The sequence below is a fragment of the Nicotiana attenuata genome, unplaced genomic scaffold (genome assembly GCF_001879085.1).
Source record: "Nicotiana attenuata strain UT unplaced genomic scaffold, NIATTr2, whole genome shotgun sequence".
In the NCBI taxonomy this organism is placed as follows: domain Eukaryota; kingdom Viridiplantae; phylum Streptophyta; class Magnoliopsida; order Solanales; family Solanaceae; genus Nicotiana; species Nicotiana attenuata.
In genome coordinates, this window is record NW_017671081.1 from 62,542 (window position 1) to 84,836 (window position 22,295).

Here is a 22,295-nt window from a genome sequence, read left to right on the forward strand (position 1 = left end):
GCGGTGCATTTTATGCAGCCCGCGGTGGCCAAGTTCAGAGAGCAGAGTTTAAAGCCAAGAAGCCTCATTGCAGCCGCACTCAATTTTGTGCGGACCGCAATACCCCCGCAGGGGTATTTTTGTCCAGAAAATTCGGCCTAGTATAAATACTTTCTTTTCACATTTTTAGGTCATCTTTTGTAATTTGACTTGGGGCTAAGCACGTGAACGACTCTTTTATTCCTTTTTGAGTAAATTTGGGCTACTATTATGCTAAATCTCTACTATCTTAGTTTGTAATTAATTATTATGGTTATTTCTTCATCTAATTTCTTGTTTTCTTCCCTAATTATGAGTAGCTAGACCCACTATCTAGGGTTGTGGCTCAACCCTAGTGTAGGTATTTGATGGGTCTTGAGTTTTAAGGCTTGAATGTGTATGGGTGTTTGATATGTGGACCAATTTATGTTTTCCATGTTGAATTAGTGGTTGCAAACACTAATTTGTGCCTTAATGACTTGGGTTCTTCTTGAGAAAGAGAACTTGAGTCTAGGAAAATTGGTCCAACAAGGAATTGGGGCGTATTCAAGAGATTGATAGCCCAGTTAAATGGTTAAACTTAGAGATAGTAATACCCGACTTGAACCTCAATTGCTTGCTCAACTGTAATACCCAATTGGTCTTGAAAAAGTCAATTTGGGCAAAATCACTCAAACTACCGAGAGGTATAGAGTGAGAACATTCGTGCATTGGTTATATCGTAATCCTCATAACATCCTTGCCTTAGACTTGAGAATCCGTCAAATATCTACCTAGGAGCGGGTCACTTCCCTAGTGCCTCTTTACCCTATTAGAAACCCCTTTAGCAATTACTCTTAGCTTAATTTAGCATCTTATTAGTATAATATTAGAAGTAATCAAAAAGACCAACTATGATTGAAAGTGCAATTAAGAGTAGTGCACATTGCTAGTTTGGATAGGAAACCAACTCCAACTTCTAGCTCCCTGTGGATTCGATCCCGACCTATTCGGGTAATAGCTGCATCGACCCGCTCTCGCCACTCTATAGTGGTGCAGGGTTGGCACCGATCAGCAGGTTATGGGAGTGATAATAGGTGAATTTGACTATAATCACGCACCAAATAATCACCTTATTGTGAACTTTTAATGTGGAAAATGACAACAAAATGCTCTTATTAGTGCTTTACATGATTTGCAGGTGATATAGGTGTAAGGAAGGCTAAGGAGCAGTTTTGGAGTCAACTATTGATGAAAAGAGGCTAATTGTTGAATTTCCCAAGTAACCCATTCAAAACAGGTCAAAATGCCTGGGTACAAGTTCCACCGCGGTTCTACCGCGACCTCGGTGAAACCGCGGTGGAAGGCAGTCTCTGAAGGTTGAGGATTCCGCGAAGGCGTTTGACCGCTAAGTGTAAAACACGGGATTTTTAGACCTAAACCCTATTTAAAACGCTATACTTCGCCCAAAAGAGGCATGTATTGATTTTTTAGGTTTCTTAGCAAGGAAAAACATTGTGAGAAAATACTCTAAACATCTTTCTTCTTTTCTTTTGATTTTATGATGAATTCAAGCTTAGTTTATTTTCCCATAGCCATGAGTAGCTAAATTCCTTGTCTAAGGCTTTGATGGAACCTATTGGGTGATGAACTTCTTGTTTATGTGAATACAAATTGCTAGTTTAATCTTTATTTGTTCAACTTCGTGTTCGTTGTAGTTAATTGACAGGATCCTCAATTAGCTGTGCCTATTTAGTGTGCATAACTTGGAAAAGAGTGCATATTTAGGGTATTGTTGAACAACACCACTCCTAGATTATTAGAGGAATCTATAATTGCGGGTTTAAAGGCGGGATTAGGAATAACGAAGCCTTGGGTGCAATTTAAATTGAATTGTGCGAAATTAAGAAAGCTTGTGTATCTCGGGAGAGTGCAATAGTAGATTACTGTGAGTACTCGGGAGAGATTTGCGGTAAGATTAGCGTTCATGATTGATAGAGATGTGGGGGTAAATTTGTATGAGCATAAACAGAAGGGATTCCATCAATAGGGGAAATCATTGCCTTAGCTTTTTCTCATAATTGTTTACAACCCTTCTAATTTAGTTATAGCCTTTTTATTTACTTGCAAGTTAGTTATTAAAGAACAATCAACTGAGAATTTGAATATTTGGGAAGCTGGTTCTGAAGACTTGGTGGGTCTGAAGGTAGCAGTTGATAGGTTAACTCTCTGTGGGATTCGACTCCGGACTTGTAAACCGGATTATATTTGCAGCGACCGCATTGTCCTTTTATACGGCATAGTNTAACTTTTGAACTTAACTTCAGGACTTCAGGACTACATGTCCTTAACTTTTGAGCTTGTTAGTCTAAGTTCAGGACTTCAGGACCTATTGTCCTTAACTTTTGAACTTGTAACTGTAAGTTCAGGACCTATTGTCCTTAAAGGCTTCTTAGCCTAAGTTCAGGACCTATTGTCCTTAACTTTTGAGCTTGTTAGTCTAAGTTCAGGACTTCAGGACCTATTGTCCTTAACTTTTGAACTTGTAACTGTAAGTTCAGGACCTATTGTCCTTAACTTTTGAGCTTGTTAGTCTAAGTTCAGGACCAAGTGTCCTTAACTTTAAAACTTGTAATTCTAAGTTCAGGACCAAGTGTCCTAAACTTTTGATCTTGGAACTCAAAGTTCAGGACCAAGTGTCCTTAACTTTTGAACTTGTAACTGTAAGTTCAGGATCCATAACGCAGCAGAAAACCAAACATTATTTGTTCCCTATCTTAAAGTCAATTACAATCACACCCTACTTAAAGCAGCATTTGTAAAAGGAAAATTGTTACAATTTGTAATAAAATACATTTAGATTTTACAACAATCACCTAATCAACATTCTCAATTCACTGTACCTGAGCTGCTAGTGGAGCAAACAAAGATCTTGAATCCAAATATAGTGAGAAGACCTCATATCGCCGTTAAGTTATATTCCAAAATGCACACATTGTGATATATGTCGCGATACAGAGGAAGTGAGAGTCCAAATTAGCAAGCCATCCGCTATGTTTTCAGCTGTGATCAAAGCCTTAATGTGAGATCTGGTGTCAACTCATCTTTTTCGATGGAGGGAGTCCAATCCAACAGATGAGAAAGAGTCTAGTTGCACAGTTCTTCTCCCGAAAAGAGATAGAAGAAAGGGTAACACAGTCTTTTCATATTAATTTTAATAGACTAGTGGCTACTATTGCTAAGCATTGAAATGCTGGATAAAAAGTAAATACCACTTTGAAATGACTACCCCACACAAATTTTACTATTATTGTTGCACAATATTAGGCGGCCTTAGAGTATTTTCCGGTGTATTCTATAAAGGGATTTTTTTCCTAACTATACCATATATGAAACCTTATTACCAAAATGTGCATAATTTGTTAATTACCTGCCCAGTCCACACTTTAACTACAATTTATATACCAATCCATAATTAGGCAGATTCTGCCATTTAAAACGCGCGAAAAAAAAGGCACAAAATCTGCGTTTGATTCTTTCCACATTAAATTCAAAATTTGTAACGGAAAGAGATCTGATTGCTGCGTAATTCTCTCTTTCACTACAATTCAAAAATAACGCAGAGCTTCAGAAGCTTCAACAACGCAATACAAATTGTAGAATTCAAAATTGTTCTTCATCGTCCTCAGTACTCAAATAGTCGAACCTATATCTGTTCTTCATCTTTTTTCTCTCAACTACACGAAATCATGTCAAAAATCCCAATAATGCTAAAATTGAATGGGAATTGGGATAACTATGGCAGATTTAGAGATTTTGAAGTTGGTGCCATTGTGGTAGATGAGAATGCAGGTTTGTGTAGTTCGAAATGCTTAGAATTTTAGTTTTATGATATTATCTACAAATTTACTACATATATCTACAATTTGACTACAAGTTCTTTATTTGGTGCAGGAAAAAAATATTTTAATATACAGTATCTCCAGATTGTAGATAAATTGTAGGCAAATTGTAGTTTACTTGTAGTTTGTAGTTAATTTGTAGATAAATTGTAGATAAAATGTAGATATATTGTAGATACTATATTTTTAATATTGTAAATTTTTTTTCTTTGTGTTTGTTCTGAAAATGTAGGTGAGGGCTTCAACAGATCATATACATACTGTGTTGGATGGTGTGAAGCGGTACATTGTGTGTCTAGAAAACAAGAAATGTAGTTGTGGCCAATTCCAACTTGAAGAACTTCCATGTGTAAATTGTTTCCAGATTGTAGTTATAATGTAGGTTAAATGTAGTTAATTTGTAGTTTTTGTAAAATTTTGTAGACAATTTGCAGATTAATTGTGGATAACACATTTCTACGATTGGAGTATTTATTTTTTATTTTTTGTTGTGTAATTTATATTCAACTGACAGTTATATACAAATATTACATAGAACTTGGAGGTAAACATCTAAAAATTATGATAAAAAGCTACAAAATTTATATACAATAACTACATTGAGTCTTCACACAATGTAGATAGTTTGAAGATTATTGGCGAGGGAGATTTACGTCAAGGATTAAGGCGAGAGAGATGCAAGCAGAAAATTGGCGAGGGGGAGGGAAGCTGGAGGCAAAGTCGGCGACGATCTGATCGAAGGGCCGATGATCCCCGGCTTTGAGCAACGTCAACACCGTGTTCGATTCTTCTTTTCCTAACATCCTCTTGTTTCTCTCTCACTGGGAGTCGCACACACTGAAGTCTCTACTCGACGTTCTCTTCTTTAATCTTTGCAAGGAAAGAGACGAAAGGAAAGAGAAAGTGGGAAGATACAGTCCTATAATTATGCCTAATATAAATGAATCCTTAATTATATCCCTAATTTGAATTATGGTATAAAAATGGTAATTTGGTATGCTGAAATGTAATTAACTCAAACCTTAAACATTGAGGATAATAAGGCTTCATATGTGGTATAGGAAGGTAAAAATCCCTTCTATAAACGCTTAAATCTTATTTATAAAAAAATAAAAAAAGATGTAAAGAATGGACATCTAATGTTACGTTAAAACTTAAAATATTTTAGCACTCGTCTTCGAATTCATCACTCTTTTAAACGGATGGCTGATAAAACTTGGTCTTTTTTGTTTTTGCATAAATCATTTTCGTATTTTGACAGTAGTTATAGGATATTTCTTTCTTCACACAGCTATCACGTTATGACGTTATCTACTTTAGTTTTAAATAATTGACATGCCTTCTATATGTTGTGTGTCTCATTTGTGTCCACGAAACCTAACTTTATATCTTATGTAGCTCCCATTCTTCGTAAAATATCCCTATTGATATTTATATTTAATTAACATGGTGGTTCTCTTGAATTTTTTTGCAAATTAAGGATCAAGTAACGTTTATGTGAATTAATTAGATTACAACTGCATGTTGAGTCGACAACTTCAATTTTTGTTTTTAAATTTGTAATTTCACGATCTATGAGGTTTATATATTTATCAATTAGTTAATCAAGATTTGAAAGAAACGAGATCGCTTAATAATCATATTGATCAACTAAATGGATATGTTTGCATTATTCGTCGTCCGAACGTAAACCTATTTGGCCAAGCTTCTCGATAGTCAAAAGTGTTTAATTTAGAGAGTTGAGATATTTTACTAAACTTTTAAGAAAAACATAAGTGCTTTTGAATTGTAACGTAAATTAAAACTATTTTTCAGAAGTTGAAATTTTTTACTTTTGCCCATAAGTACTTTTAGAATCTTGGCCAAATACAAATTATTACTTTAGTATTGATAATTTAATAGATTAGCGAACCATAACCTACTACTCTCTAAAAGTACTTTTTTGAAACCATCTAACAGAAATTAAAGATTCATTTATTTTTGTATACACCAAAAGCAGAGAGAAAAAAGAAGCAGTTCGAGCATTTCACAAGCAGTGAAAAGAAAAATAGTCTGTGAGGAAAAAAAAAAAGTGTGAGCGCTATTGTAGTGAAGTACAAAAAATTAAAAGTGGATTATTTCTTTTAAGTATGTAGTGGTCTTTGGTGTATATTACTCAGGTCTATAAAGTGTAAAAAAATTTCTTGCTATATCGATATGAGTTGCTCCTTTCGGGGTCCTGTTTTTCTCTTATTTAGATAGATTTTTCACGTAAAAATCTTGCTATTATTTATTCCCAACAACTTTAATTCAAATCTTGTATTATATTAAGAATATTCATTAAATATATACAAAAAAATAATTCAAAAACCTGTTTGTATTATTAATGTCGATACCCTAAAATTTAGAACATATACTAATATTCCAATCCTGGCTCCGCCTCTGCTGCTAGTCAGTACAGCTCGAAAAGATCATATCAAGAGATCTTAATTCTTTGTTTTGGCCTTGTTTGAAAAGAGACCATAAGCCAAGTTTCATTTGATTTTGAATTTCTTTAATTTCTTGTTGTTAAGTCTCTTTAGAATAATCATTATTCAAGATAAACTGTAAACATTGAGGAATCAAAATTGAGCTGTACGATAATTTCATTTTCATCACGTTAATTTTTTACAATCCATATTATCCTCGTCTCCATGTGCATCATCAATCTTGTCTTCTCTGCTAGCATACCATCTCTTATTCTTGTGGCTATAAGTGAGTAACACTCCTAGCATTTAAAGACCCTCCACTTGCAATCATATGAGCATGGGCGGATTTAGGAGCGCAAGGGTATTCACCGGAATCTCCTTCGCCGAAAAATTACACTATGTACATAAAGTAAAATTTGATTTTTATCTTTATATATTATGTTTTGAATCCCCTTCACACAGCCTAAAAGCATGGTTTAGTGGTCAAGAGGGTTCAAAACCATTATGAGGTCATTGTTTCAATTCCCACTAGCTAAGAGTGAGTCATTTGGTGGGATGAATATGATCATTTCACCCTTAAATAGAGATTTTGAGTTCGAACTTCGTGAATGTAGAAACCTGTGTAGAGAGGCTTCCCCTGTTGATAGACCCAAGGGCGGATGTAACCCTATACCAAGAGGTTCAATTAAACTCATAACTTTCGATGCAAAGCATAAATTTATGTGTAAAAGCTTACTAAAATAGCAACAAATTGTAAATATGAACCCATAACTTTAAGAATATAATGAGTTGAACCTATAAAGTTTACATCCTGGATCTGCCTCTGGATAGACCTCGCCCGCAGTGGATAAATGAATTAGTCGGACCAGCAAATTTCAAATATCTAATGATTATTAAAAAAAAAAAAAAGAATGGTTCCACCCTATAATAATTCATATTACTATGAGTAGATGGGGATGAAGAGGCTCTTAATGTAGACTATACTAGAGCTTTAACTTCGACATGAGCCACTTGCATTTTAACTTCTTGGCTTTCTTCATTTTAGTTTCTTTGAGCCCGTTAATTTGGACATAAAAAAATTTCACTTTTTTCCGAAATCAGTATTTGGCCATAAAATTTTCAATTTTCACTTGAAGATGAATTTTAGAACTTTTCGAAAATTTGAAAAAAAATTCAAAAAGCTGTTTTTCAAAATTCTCATATCACTCACAAAACTTCAAAAACAACCCAAAATTATATTCATGTCCAAACAGAACTCTAATTTTCAAATACCATTTTCACTTGAGTTTCTTTTTTTTTTTTTTTTAGAATTTTACATTTCTTATGTCCAAACGCCCACTTTGTCTAGGATCTAAGTTATATACACGAATAGTAAAGAAATTTTTTATAATATTGATACTGTTTAATTAATTATAGTAAGTTATATTAGGTTTATGAAAATTATCTAGTATTATAGATCAATTTGACATGATGACATAAAATACTTATAAACGGCTAGTGAACAAAACTTAAAACTATTTAAACTCAGAGTTAGGTGGTATTGAGAGTTAAGTTAGTTAAGTGAGGGCATTTTAGTCAATACACATACACACACGTGAGAGGCATGTGTAGGTCGGTTATTTTGTTAAATACTGTTTGAGTCCTGTAACAGTGATTAACCGAAATGAAATCAAATTTTCTTCTTCTTCCTTCATCTTCTTCTTCTTCTCTGGATTCTCTAGATTCTAGGGTTCAAACCTTGCATGCAATTCCAGTTCTATCATGGTATCAGAGCAGGTTGTTGTAATCGAGTTGAAATTCTGCAAGATCTGAACATCGAACACTGATTAGAAGCTTCGGTTTCATAAGCCATGGCGGAACCGGGAAGTCTCCCAATTGATCACAATCATCCTCTGTTTTTAGAAGCTACAGATACGCCTGGAGTTGCTTTGCACGATATCAAGCTCACCGGACCTGAAAATTATGATTTGTGGAGTAGATCGATGCGGATGGCACTTTTGGTGAAGAACAAGCTAGGTTTCATAGAAGGAACTTGCTTGAAAAGCTCTTACAAAGGAGAATTGGCGAATCAATAGGAAAGATGTAACGCGGTTGTTCTTTCATGGATAGGACGTACAGTATCTGCAGAATTACAGCCGAGCATCATTTATGCTTCAAATGCAAAAACATTATGGAAGGAATTCAAGGAGAGGTTTGATAAATCTAATCTCACTCGTTTCTACCTTTTATGGATACAAATTGGATCATTAAAGCAAGGTACTGATTCTTTAACATCATATTATACGAAAATGAAAGACCTCTGGGATGAAATTGATCTATTAGTTCCAGGGCCTGGTTGTGACTGTGAAGAAACTAGGCCTTTCATTGAGCAATTTAAGAATCTGCTTTTGTTACAGTTCCTAGTTGGGCTTAATGAAAGCTATAGTCAGGTGAGAAGTCAGATATTGCTTAAAACACCAGTATTGACTGTAAAGCAGGCCTATGCTTTGGTCATTCAAGAAGAAAGCCAGCGTGAACTAAGTGTACTCGAGATAAATAGGAAACCTTTAACTATGATGGCAGGATAGAATCAGGATATAAGGCTAAGAAGATTAGGATTGTTTGTGAACACTGTGGATATAAAGGACACCTCAAGAAAAATTGCTACAAAATTATAGGATATCCCCCTGACTTCAAGAGCAAGAAGAAACAACAAGGACAAGGAAACAGAACTTATGCTAACATGATGACAGAAGAAACTACAAGCTCAACTCAAGGCCAACAGATGGGACAACTATTCACTGAAGGTCGATACAAACAGATACTGGAGCTTCTGAACAAAATAACTGCAGGTGATTGTCATACACTAATGGCAGGTATAACCACATTGTTGTCTGATGCATCTTTATGTGAATGGGTAGTAGATACAGGAGCATCTCACCATATCACATGTCATAAAGAAATTTTATCTAACATAGAGAACATTGAGCAACACAGGAATCATACAGTGCAGGTTCCAACAGGTAGCAAATGTTCAGTAACGCACAAAAGAAATACTTCAATTCTACAGGGATATGAATTAAAGGATGTGTTATATGTTCCAGATTTTATGTTCAATCTATTGTCAGTTTCCAAACTGACCAAGGAGCTGCTGTGTTGTGCTCTATTCTTCCCTAATTTTCGTGTATTGCAGGGCCTTTACAATGGGAAGGTGATGGGGATTGGTATAGAGAACAATGGACTTTATATTCTCAAATGGAGAGACAAGCCAGTAGCAGCATTGGTCACCAAGGACACTGATGAGTGCAATCTTTGGCATAAGAGATTAGGACATCCATCAATAATGGCAATGAAGCATATTTCTGCCTTGAAAAATAAAGTAGTGGATAGTTTACAACATAACTGTGAAGTATGTCCTTTAGTTAAGCAAAGTAGATTGAAATTTTCTCTCAGTAGCAGCAAGACTGAGTGTATTGTTCAGCTCATTCATCTTGATGTTTGGGGTCCTCACAAGTTGCCTACATATGATAGGGAACATTATTTTCTTACAATAGTGGATGACTTTAGTAGATATACCTGGGTGTGCTTATTGCAGTCTAAATGTGAAGTTGTAACAGTGTTGAAAGACTTTCTTATAATGGTAAAGACTCAGTTTGACATGAATGTGAGAGTATTAAGATCTGATAATGGAAGAGAGTTTTTTAATTCCAGCTGTAATGAACTGTTAGCATCCTTAGGTATTGTGCATCAAAGCAGTTGTACATACACACCTCAATAGAATGGGGTGGTGGAAAGGAAGCATAGACATATACTTGAGGTGGCTAGGGCATTGCAATTTCAGAGTTCTGTTCCTAGTAGATTCTGGGGAGATAGCATCAAGACAGCTGTTTACCTAATTAACAGGCGGCCTACATCCATACTGCATGGAAAATCTCCTTATGAAGTTTTGTATAATAAAGCACCTGTTATTGATCATTTAAAGGTGTTTGGCTGCTTATGTTTCTCTAGCAATTTACCAAAAGGAGATAAGCTTGCAAAGAGAGCAAGAAAATCAGTCCTCATAGGTTACTCAGAAGTTCAAAAGGAGTATAGATTGTTTGACTTAGAAACTAAAACTATCTTTGTAAGTAGGGATGTTAGCTTTAGAGAACATATTTTCCCTTTTAAGGAAAATGTAACCATTCCTCAAGATCCATTTCCTACACAAGCTTCTATACTACCACATCCTGATTCCTCATTGCCTACACCCACAGACCCTCACATTCCACCTACAGACAATATTCTAGTCACAGAGAACACCAATACACCTACTACAGAAGTCCTACACCTTGATCACACAGACCAAAACACCGAAGCAGTAGAGGTTGAGCATGATGAGCAAGATACCTACACTAACTTAGTTCCAAACACTGAGCCAGAGATAAATGTTAGTCCTGACAATAGCATACCTGTGGCTAGAAGTGATCAAGAGCCTAGGAAGATTACTAGGACATCTAAACCTCCAGTTTGGTTGAAGGACTACCAAACTACTCAGAAGTTCTCTGGGCAATGCTTATATCCATTGACTGACACCCTTACTTATGCTAATCTCACAGCAGGTTATCAAGCATACTTGTAGGCTTTTTCAGCTGAAGTTGAACCTACAACTTTTCAGGAGGCTTCCACTGATAGCAGATGGGTTACAGCTATGCAACAGGAGATTCAAGCTCTTGAAGATAATTATACTTGGGAGATAGTAGACCTGCCAGCAGGGAAGCAAGCTATTGGTTCCAAGTGGGTATACAAGATCAAGTACAAGGCTAATGGAGAGGTAGAAAGATACAAGGCAAGGCTGGTTGCTAAGGGCTATAATCAAAAGGAAGGGCTGGACTACCATGACACATTCTCACCTGTAGCAAAAATGGTCACAGTCAGGACCATTATCAGCATAGCAGCTGCCAAGGGTTGGCCTTTATCTCAAATGGATGTTAGTAATGCTTTCCTACAAGGGGATCTCTATGAAGAAGTTTATATGCAGTTGCCTCAAGGATTTCATAAACAGGGGGAGTTGAAAGTGTACAGGCTTATGAAATCTCTCTATGGTATTAAACAGGCATCTAGGCAGTGGAACATAAAGCTCACTGATGCACTTGTTCAGAGCGGTTACAAACAAAGTCCTTTTGATCATTCCTTATTCACAAAGCAGCAAGGAGGAGAGATAGTCATTATACTGGTGTATATAGATGATTTGATGATTACTGGGAGCTCCTCCAACTTAGTCAATGATGCCAAGAAAATTCTACACAGTAAGTTCAAAGTTAAGGACTTAGGCAAGCTGAGATATTTTCTGGGAATTGAAGTATCAAGGTCAAAGAAAGGAATCCTGCTCAATCAAAGGAAGTATGCTCTGGAATTAATTTCAGAGGTAGGCTTAAGTGGTGCAAAACCAGTTGCAACTCCTATAGAGTTGAATAAAAAATTGACGACTGTGGAGTATGATACATGTGTTGGAAAGACAGGAGATTTAGAGCTGAAAGATAATTCAACTTATCAAAGATTGATAGGAAGGTTGTTATACCTAACTATCACCAGACATGATATAAGTTTTGCGGTGCAAACTTTGAGCCAGTTCATGCAAAGGCCCAAACAATCACATATGGAGGCAGCATTGAGAATAGTGAGATATGTCAAAGGAGCACCAGGCATGGGAATGCTGATGGAAGCAGGACCTATTGATCATCTAATTGCCTACTGTGATTCAAACTGGGCATCATGCCTTAATACAAGAAAATATGTGATAGGATATGTCGTTAAATTAGGTAATTCTTTGATACCATGGAAATCAAAGAAGCAACCTACAGTAAGCATGAGTTCAGCAGAAGCTGAATACAGAAGTATGGCTGCTGCAACTGCTGAGGTCATATGGTTAACAGGATTACTGGAAGACTTAGGAGTTAAAGTGTCTAGACATGTTACATTGTTCTGTGACAACAAGGCTGCAATACAAATAGCTGGGAATCCAATATTCCATGAGCGGACAAAACATATCGAGATCGATTGCCACTTTGTTAAAGAGAAAATCAAGACAGGCCTTATTACTCCATGTCATGTTTCTTCCTCCTTACAATTAGCAAATCTTCTAACAAAAGGACTCACTGCAGTACAACATTCCTTCTTAGTGTCCAAGCTTGGTGTGTTAGACATCTTCCACCCTCCAGCTTGAGGAGGAGTATTGAGAGTTAAGTTAGTTAAGTGAGTGTATTTTAGTCAATACACACACACACACGTGAGAGGCATGTTTAGGTCGGTTAATTTTGTTAAATACTGTTTGAGTCCTGTAACAGTGATTAACCGAAATGAAATAACATTTTCTTCTTCTTCCTTCATCTTCAAACCTTACATGCAATTCCAGTTCTATCAGTGTGGGTTATAAGTAGAGAGGAGTTTGAAAAGTGTATGTGGACCATTAACAATATTAATTTGTAGAAGATAATGAAGTGGCCACTTAAATTTTGTGGACCTTCTCATTTAGGCCCTCAAAAATTTATGAGTTTGCTCGCTGTACAAACTGTTAGTTGGCTTTGGTCTTTTTGACCTGGTTCATTCTAAAGGGCAGTTCGGTGCACGAAGCATCTTGCATTCACGCAGGGTTCGGGGAAGAGCCATACCCAAATGAGTGTGATATAGATAGTCTACCTAATACATGCATCAATGGCTGATTCCACGGCTCAAATCCCTGACTTATAGGTCACAGAGAGACAACTTTTATATTTGCTCTAATAGCCTGTTTGACAAGCTTCTCCAAGGCCAAGTTTTTTTTTTTCAAAGTTGAAGTGTTTGACCAAACTTTTAAAAGAAAGAAAAGAGCTTTTGACTAGAAGCAGAAGCAGTTTTGAAGAAGTAGAATAAAGTAGATTCTCCCTAAAACACTTTTTTGAAAAGCATTATTGAGAAAATATATTTAAAAATATTTTTTAAAAGTTTGGTCAAACACTAATTGCGGCTCAAAATGCCTTTTTTAATTAATTAGCCAAATACAGACTGCTTCTCACCAAAAGTTCAGTTGGAAAAAACACTTTTAAGAAAAAATATTTTTCAAAATAAGCTGATTTTATAAGCTTGGCCAAATGGGCTATAAGGCTCTCCTTCGACCTCCATTATTGGCATTTGTCAAGTGGAACATATTTTTTGGCATTTAACAGATTATGCTTCTAAAATGAATATAAGAAATTGTGTCCCACTCCCTCACTGCAATGTTGAATTTTAGATCGGTTGGAAAATACCATTAGGTCCGGTACATTTATTAGGGGTGCTAATTAGCTTATTAGGAGTGCTAATTAGCTTATTAGATCATTATACATTGTATATATTCATCAGTCTAGCAATTTATAGGATAATTAGGATCTGCGAAAATGACACTCAGTTGTCTGAATTTTTTTTATTTACGTAATGATAATCGTTTAATTAAGACAATTTCAAATTTATACTCTAATTCCTTTTTTTTTTAAATCTACTATTTTCAATTAAGTATCAAAGGTCGAATGCTAAATGCGAATGAAGGTTTCAATTAAGATATTTAGCTGGTTACAAGTTTTTCCACGTGATGTGTCTGATTTCAATCAAAGTTTGAAAATGGGGACATGTAGAAGACAAAGCATGTTTACAAGTCTCAGTCAAAATAATAATAATTTTCAAGTGATTCATTGTGGAGAAGGAAAATACATGCATTGTATATGGAACTGATGATGGCTTTAATAATTGTAATAATCCGAGTGGTCTCAAAATTTTTAATGAAAATTATACTGTATAGTTGCTTCCAAAAATAATAATCGGTAATTATATATTTTTTATAATTAATGTATAATAAACATATATTATACGTAATCAATGTATATATTTTGTATATTTGATTAGCAGATGCAATTATTTTTGACCGATCGACCAAATATGTCACTTGCCCAATTTTTTATCATGGATTTATGGGACATCAATAATACGCCAAACTTATGAGGACCATATTAAAAAAAACAGCCTCCCTTTCACCATGCGTCTTCACGTTCTAGTTAAATACCTTCTTTTCGGATCAGAAAGATACATACATATATATAGAGAGAGGCGGACCAAGAATTTGAAAGTGACGGGGGCACTTCAGTGACGGAGCCACCTTAAAGGTGACACCCTTTTGCAGGAAAAATATACTATGTAGGTAGGTAAAAAAATAATTTATATGTATATATACTATGTATTGACTCCCCTCAATTTTCTGGTATGTTTACTTTTATATATTTTAGCACCTCTTAATGAAAATTCTGGCTCCGCCACTGATAGTCGTGATCGTGCAAATTATTAGCTACAAAGTTTGACGTGCAACTCTCTTATGACGTTGGTGATTATGATAAGTTCTAAGCTTCAATTTTTAGCATAGAGAAAAAATTTGGGTTTTTTGAGGGAAGGATTTAATCAAAAGAAAGGGAGTTTGGGGCAGAAACTAAAAATGAAAAATCAAAAAAGGACTGGAAAGTAAAGAAAAAATAGTCAAAAGAAGAGATATATGGGCATATAACAGTAGAAGCAAAACAAATTCAACAACTTGCTGGAGCTTGGAATCGAATCCAGTCCAAGCCGTAAGAGCAGCACTAAGCTATATACACGACCAGTATGCCAAAAAGGACTTTTGAGTATCAAGGTGCCTAACAAAATATATAATCGTGTCTCACGTTATATACCCTTTATATACATACGTATAAATATAAGATTTTTCCCAAACTTAATGGGTGCCGGTGACCCCTCTACCTTCCATGTAGGTCCGCCCTGTATCTATATATATATATATATATANTATATATATATATATATATATATATATATATATATATATATATATATATATATATATATATATATATATATATATATATATATATGACCTCTCTATAATAACATCGTTATATAATAGCATTCATTATAGAAGCAAAGTTTTTATGGGACCAATTTTTATACTATAACATCCAAATAAATCTGGAACAAATGAGGCTGTTATAGAGAGATTTGACTGTATATAATTAAGAGGTATTTTCAGAAACTACTATTGTTTAGTGTCTATTAGCTTCCTATAGCTACCATATACATAATTACTTCCTATAGCTATTATATTCAGTTGTTACGGTAGTGTATTTGCTGTATTCGCGTTGTTGTACTCATGAATACAGCAGCAAAAAAGCGCCTAAAATCAGGGCAGTCCAGCTGTATGTGCGTGTATTCACATGTATTTGCGATGCTAGATTCATGAATACAACAGCAAAAAGAGCCTAAAATCATGGCAGTCCAGCTGTACGCGCATGTATTCACATGTATTCGCGCTGTTGTATTCATGAATACATCAGCAAAAAGCGCCTAAAATCATGGCATTCCAGTTACGCGCATGTATTCACATGTATTCGCGCCATGTATTCATGAATAGAGTAACGACAATCAACTTAAAAATAGGTATGTCCAGCTGTCTAATAACGGAAATAATATCAATTAGCGTGATACACTCCTAATATAACTCAACAAAATCAATTCTAACATGCCTCATTATCAACCCAATTAATTAGAATGATTTTTAGTTGTATATAACTGTTGTATTTAACTTTTGTATTTAGTGTGTTTCAATATTTTTTTTACTGTTGCATTCATTAGATTCAATGTTTGTATTTACTGTATTCGCTATTTTATATTCAGTTATTCAAATGTATTTGTATTAATAATATTTTAATTATTGCTAATACATGTTATTACTGCTGTATTCAATATATTTTATTAGTTGTATTTGCTGTATTTCTATTTGTATTTAGTGTATTTCACTTTATTTTAAAATTAAATGTATTCACTATTTATAGTCTATTCTATTTTAATATTTGTATTCAGTGTTTTCAATGTTTATATCCTGTATTCATGCATGAATACAAATGTATTCAGCTGTATTGAAAAAATACAAACCTTCAAAATACATAAATATAAGCAAAAAAATGTATTTACGCAAAAATATACTGTATTTGAGTGAATTTGTACAGAACACAATGCATTTGTATTATTGTATGTGACTAAATAGCAAAGAAGAGAAGAAAGTTGCCGGAGATGGAGTTTTCCGGCCAATCAAAATATTATATACATTGTATTAAAACTAAAAATGGGAACGAACAAAAACCCCGGCCCTTAAATCTTCTCCGGCGTAAAAAATATTGTAGTATTCGTGTAGAGGAATCCATTGCAATATCCCGCGTAGAAGAAAGCCATAGTGGCCCTCTTGTTTCAAAGTTGTTGAATCAGCCATTGAAGAAGAATTTGAAGTTTTAAGTTTAAAACCTAACAATGGTGAAGATTTTTAAAAAAAAAAAAGTGAAGAGAAAAAGAAGAAGCTTGAATCAGAAAAAAATCCAAAAACTTTAACACTTACCACAAATTTTTGGAGCAAAACGTTGAAAGTGAGAGAGAGAATCTGTCATGCCCCGAACCTGAGCCTGGACGTAACACGACACTCGGTGACTAACTACATGTGATCGAGCGAACCAACTGGCTGGTTGAATCAACATGCGATATCATAACATACTGAATGCGGAAGATAAACCAGCACATGCTGATATACTAAAGGTCTAGATGATATAAATTAAAGTGCGGAAATACTAATACAATTCTGAAACATATTAGCTTAATATAAAAAGCCTGCGACTCTGTCTAGCTGTTACTCTAGTCTATGAAGCCTCTAATGAAGTATTGAAAACACTGACTATCTGAAAATACTGAAGACTGTAAGGTAATGACAATGCCCCGAAAGAACTGGGGATCACCAAATAGCTGGTACGAGAATCCTAGCGCTCTGAATCGTCAACCTGTAAATCATTACCTGCATTGTGAGATGCAGGCCCCGAGCAAAAGGGACGTCAGTACATTTGAATTGCACTGGTATGTAAAGCAACTGAAAGGAAGAATTATAAATGATGAAACTGAAACTAAGCTGATAACTGAGAATCGATAATTGATAACTGAAATGATAACTATTGAAACTGAAACTAAAATGATAACTGATAACTGAATTGATAATTAATAACTGAACTGATAACTGGTAACTGAAATGATAACTAATAATTGAACTGAAAAAAAGAAGTAAGGATATGAATACTCCCTCTTCTGAATGATGAACAACCTGTTTATCTGAATAAGCTACGACCTCGGGCCTAATATATATGTGCACAAGCTACGGCCTCAGGCCCAAGTATACGTATACATAACTATGGCCTCAGGCCCAAAAATGCATAAAGCATAAACTACGGCCTCATGGCCAAACATGCATAAAGCATAAACTACGGCCTCAGGACCAAGTATGCATAGAATATATAAACTGCGGCCGCAGGCCCAAATACAGGTGTTCAACATTCAGGAATTTAAAATCAGGAACTGAGAATCATACTGCAATATATGATACTGAAATGCTGAATCACACTGAGTTACATAATACTGGAATACTGAATAGGACTAGACTGAGACATGTATTCTTGAACTGATTATGAACACTGAAACTTCAACTGTTTATGACATGCTGAGTAAGCTATACTGAGACTCAGGGACATAAAACCCAAGTCTATATTGAATACGAACTGAGCTCACAACGTTCAGAATGAAAGTCATGAACGAGTTATGAAGCTAGAGAATAGAAGTTCTGCAACTATTCAAGGAGCTAAGCTTAACTATATTTCTGAGGCAATTATTAACGTTGTAAAAGAAACGTAGTGTAGGAAAAATCATTAACATTCCCAAACATAGAGAGTTAGCCTCACATACCTTAACTTCCTACTCTTGAGCGTACTACAACGTTTGTCAACCCTTTCAACTTTAATCTATAGCAATACAAGTCAAAAAGATTCCATATTAGCTATGATACTTATGTTTTGGTCACTTAAGCATTTTATCAAACACTTGGTGAGAATAAAGCTTCATAGTCCTTATTAATGGTGTCTTCTCTTGCTCCTAGATAAATTCTAAAGTCTCAGATGGTTATAATCTACATCATTCTTTATCACCCATAAGGTAAACGACACCCTTAACCAATAATCAACAATCAACACCCCAAACCTATAACCGTTCATGCTTTTCTATCAAACCCATCAACTCATATCTCATGAACTAGAGTCTATAATCATTAATCCAATGCTAGAATCAATTAGAGGGTGAAGACATTACCTTTTTGAAGTTCAATCCCCTTGAATTCGAGTTCTAGGGCTCCTTCTCTCAACAATGATGTCCCAATTGAATATCTAATGATATGGATGGTTTACCCATGTTAATAAGATTTTGGAAAATTGTAATTAACTTAAAATCACCAATTAAACTTACCTTGAATGGTGGAGGGACCCTTAAGGAGTTAGGTTTTTGAGAGCTCCCCTTTCTAGAGCAAGTTTTTGTGTTTTGGGGGTGTGGGGGACGAAGTAGGGCTTTAAAATGACCCCCCAAGTGCGCCCCCCGCGCACCTAACCGCGCAAATGGCAGTAACACTGCCACAAGTGCGCGGCCGCACACGAGGCGCGCACTGAGCGCACATATTGCGCACTGTTCCATAAAATGAACATAACGTTTTGCACAGAGATACGTTTGGGCTCCACAATATATTGTTGGAAAGCTATTTCAAAGGCCTACAACTTTCGTGTTTTGAGTTTTTCCAAATACCTTACACATTTTCACTAAATACTGCTGCAAGACTGACCTTTTGTAAACTTAGTAGATTTTATCGAATCTTGTATACCTCACTCTTCGTCTTGATTCTAAAATAACTATTTTCACCCATACTAATCCCGCTAGGACTTCACATGTCTAAAATATCAGATTAATACTCATTTAACATATCCACACCTAGTCCGAATGTACGTGGTGTTACAGAATCGTGCTTCAAAAATCGCGAATACAATCTTGCTGTGAGAGAGAGATCGTGGAGAGAGGAAGAAAACATATTTTCCTGTGATTTTGGGAGAGAATAACTGAAAGAATGAGAGAGAAAATAGTAAATAGCGTATTTAAGCCTTAATGGTAGTGTATACCATAAATACTTATCTTGCTATAATAAAAATAAGATAGCTATAGAAATAATATTTTAAAAGAATTTTGATTTATAAAAATAGGGTGTAAACTTTTGTTATAGATGGTAAAATTTCTTATAATTAAAGAGTCAAATAGTTTTCATCTAACTACGATATTCTTGAACTCTTTTAACTATTTTGGATTATTAAATTTGTTCACTTATAGTAGTATTTACATATGTAAATTTTATTTCTAAAAAAGAAACTTAAAGAATTTATTTCCAAATTTACATAAAAAATTAGATATTTCCCTGTTTTTATCTCAAAATCCTTCACATAAATAAGATGGAGGAAATGACACCTTTACACTGTCTTACTTTGACTTTTCTAAATATGTAAATTTTATTTTAAGAATAAATTTGAAAAATCTATGCCCAAATTTACACATAAAGTGAGATACTTTCATTCTAGTATTTTGAACTCCTTCACACAAAATAAGAGAGATAACTATATTGCTTTAAAATTATAGTATTCACATTGTTTTTCAGTTTCATTGCAAGTTTTTCATATTTTTTTATCGTTCCAATTTTATCGGATGTGCCCGAAGGAAAAAGGGATCTTTACACAAATAGCCAGTCATATTTAGTGTTTACTTTTTCTAGCCATATACATAGATTATGCATTCATTATATATAATTATATACATATAATCCATAAATTATGAATATATTATACCTCCACCGGCTATTTTTAGTTTAAGCGGTTGTGTGGACGGCTATTTGGATTAATAATTCAAGGAAAATTCCAAGGTTATAAAGGTTTTCCATGTTCTTATCTTTATTATCCACCTTTTAGATTTGGGCCTTTAGTGAGCTATTATGGGCTTCTTGGATATGCCGCCCATCGTTATAAGAAAGACTATTCTTTTTGGGCTGGGCTTCAGTGGTAATTTGAGCACAAAAAGGTGGCATTCCAAAACTTTTCTTTTGAAATATTTTGCAACAATTGTTTTTCCTTATTTTCCTTAGCTGATGGTCTATCGGAAACAATATCTCTACTTTCACAAGGTAGCTATAAAGTTGTGTACATATTATCTTTCCCCCACCTACTTGTGGGATTACGCTGGATCTGTTGTTGTTATTGTTAATTTTCCTTTATTTGACGAGGTTGATAACAAATTGTGCTTTATATTTAGTATTTTAAAGTTTTCTAATTTGAAGAAGATACATAAAAGTCAGAATTTAAATAGGATTTATTGTATATCTTCTTTCTTGTTTTTCCTCAATTAAAATAGAGCTCTTTTTTATTGTAGAACAGTATTTGTTATAAAACAAATCAAAGGTGATTCCTGCTGCCCACAAAAAGAGTCTTATACAAATAACTGGAAATTGAATAGCGACAGTTGAGATGGCCGAGTTGGTCTAAGGCGCCAGATTAAGGTTCTGGTCCGAAAGGGCGTGGGTTCAAATCCCACTCTCAACATAATAATATTTTCATTCTCAGTAATTTTATCTGTGTTTGTTTGGCTATTCTTTTTGTTTTTTTAATCTTTAATCAGTCCCTACAAAATCAAATTTTCACCATTGCTGCTGTACTTTTCTAGCCGGGAGAAATTCAAAAATAGTGGTCATTCAAAAATAGCAACAGTTTCAAAAGTAATCAAAATTTAGCCAATTTTCATGTAAAGATAAATCTGAACGAAAACACTGTTGAAAATCCAGAATTATACTCCAGTATAAGTTCCAGCATAATATGCTGGAAGTTCATACACAGGTGCACTAATCTCCAGTAAATTATGCTAGCCCATGCTATTTTTACTTTCTAGCTTTGATCATTGGCACGTTGTGGTGCGACTACTTATGCTTTTCGTTAGACTTTGCTTGACCTTTTATTAGTTAAGAAAAATTTACTCGCACTTGATGTTTATATCAAAACAATGGATACAATATATGTACTATTTTTGTTCACACATTTATCAACTTATGTTTTAACTGCAAAAGATAAATTGTTTGATTTTATATAAATAACGAGTGCAAGTAACACCATGCACCAGCTTGACATGACGCATTCTTCAGGTTCAATCAATCAATTAGAGGATTAAAAAAGGGCAGTTCGGTGCATTAAAGCTCCCACTATGCATAGGGTCCGGGGAAGGGCCGGACCACAAGGGTCTATTGTATGCAGCCTTACCCTACACTTATGCAAAATGATGTTTCCACGGCTTGACCTCGTGATCTCCTGGTCACATGACAACAACTTTACCAGTTACACCAAGGGTCCCTTTATGTTGGAGTATTAGTCATAATTAATTTTTTACATGTTAATTCTACCACAACTCTATTTTGTATCCGGCTTTATGTTCAATAATGTTAATTATCTTGGTTTTGTTCAATTTTGTGAAGCTGATGGTGCATTTTGTCTAGAGTTTAAATGTTAGACATTTACACAACCTAAAATATCTAATACAACTAGAAAGCGAAATTGCAGTGGAATAGGAAGGTCGACTTACCTTTCGTCGTCATTGTTGTTTGAGATAAAACTCTTCATATATAAATATTTTTATACTATAATAATTTTGGATTGTATAGTTCTTTTAAGTTGCGTAGGGTACCGACTAGTTAAATAGGCAAACCAACATAGTTTTTCTCTGTCAGAAAAACTTAGGAAATTAATGGGCATGCCTTACTTAATGTGTACTTATACTTGTTTGACTCAAAAGATATCGAAAGCTTTTTGAACAAATCGATCAAAGAAGATGAAAGGGTAAATCTTAGTCAAACATAATAAACTCCAGATCAAAGAGTTAACAGTATGGATGGCATATAGGATGAAAAAGATGCAAACGATCTTATTGAAATTCAACATTATGTCTCCCATCGATCGATGGAGAGATAACTTTACATGCTCTTCTGTAGATTACTTTTTTCCTGTAGAGATTACAA

At 34.7% G+C, this 22,295-nt stretch overlaps 1 non-coding gene across 1 annotated transcript; it reads left to right on the forward strand.

Annotated features, from left to right (window-relative positions):
• The first annotated feature begins 20,754 nt into the window (after positions 1-20,754).
• Positions 20,755-20,835, forward strand: TRNAL-AAG. The gene has a single exon. It is a non-coding gene; the product is annotated as a tRNA-Leu (tRNA).
• Positions 20,836-22,295: the final 1,460 nt, after the last annotated feature.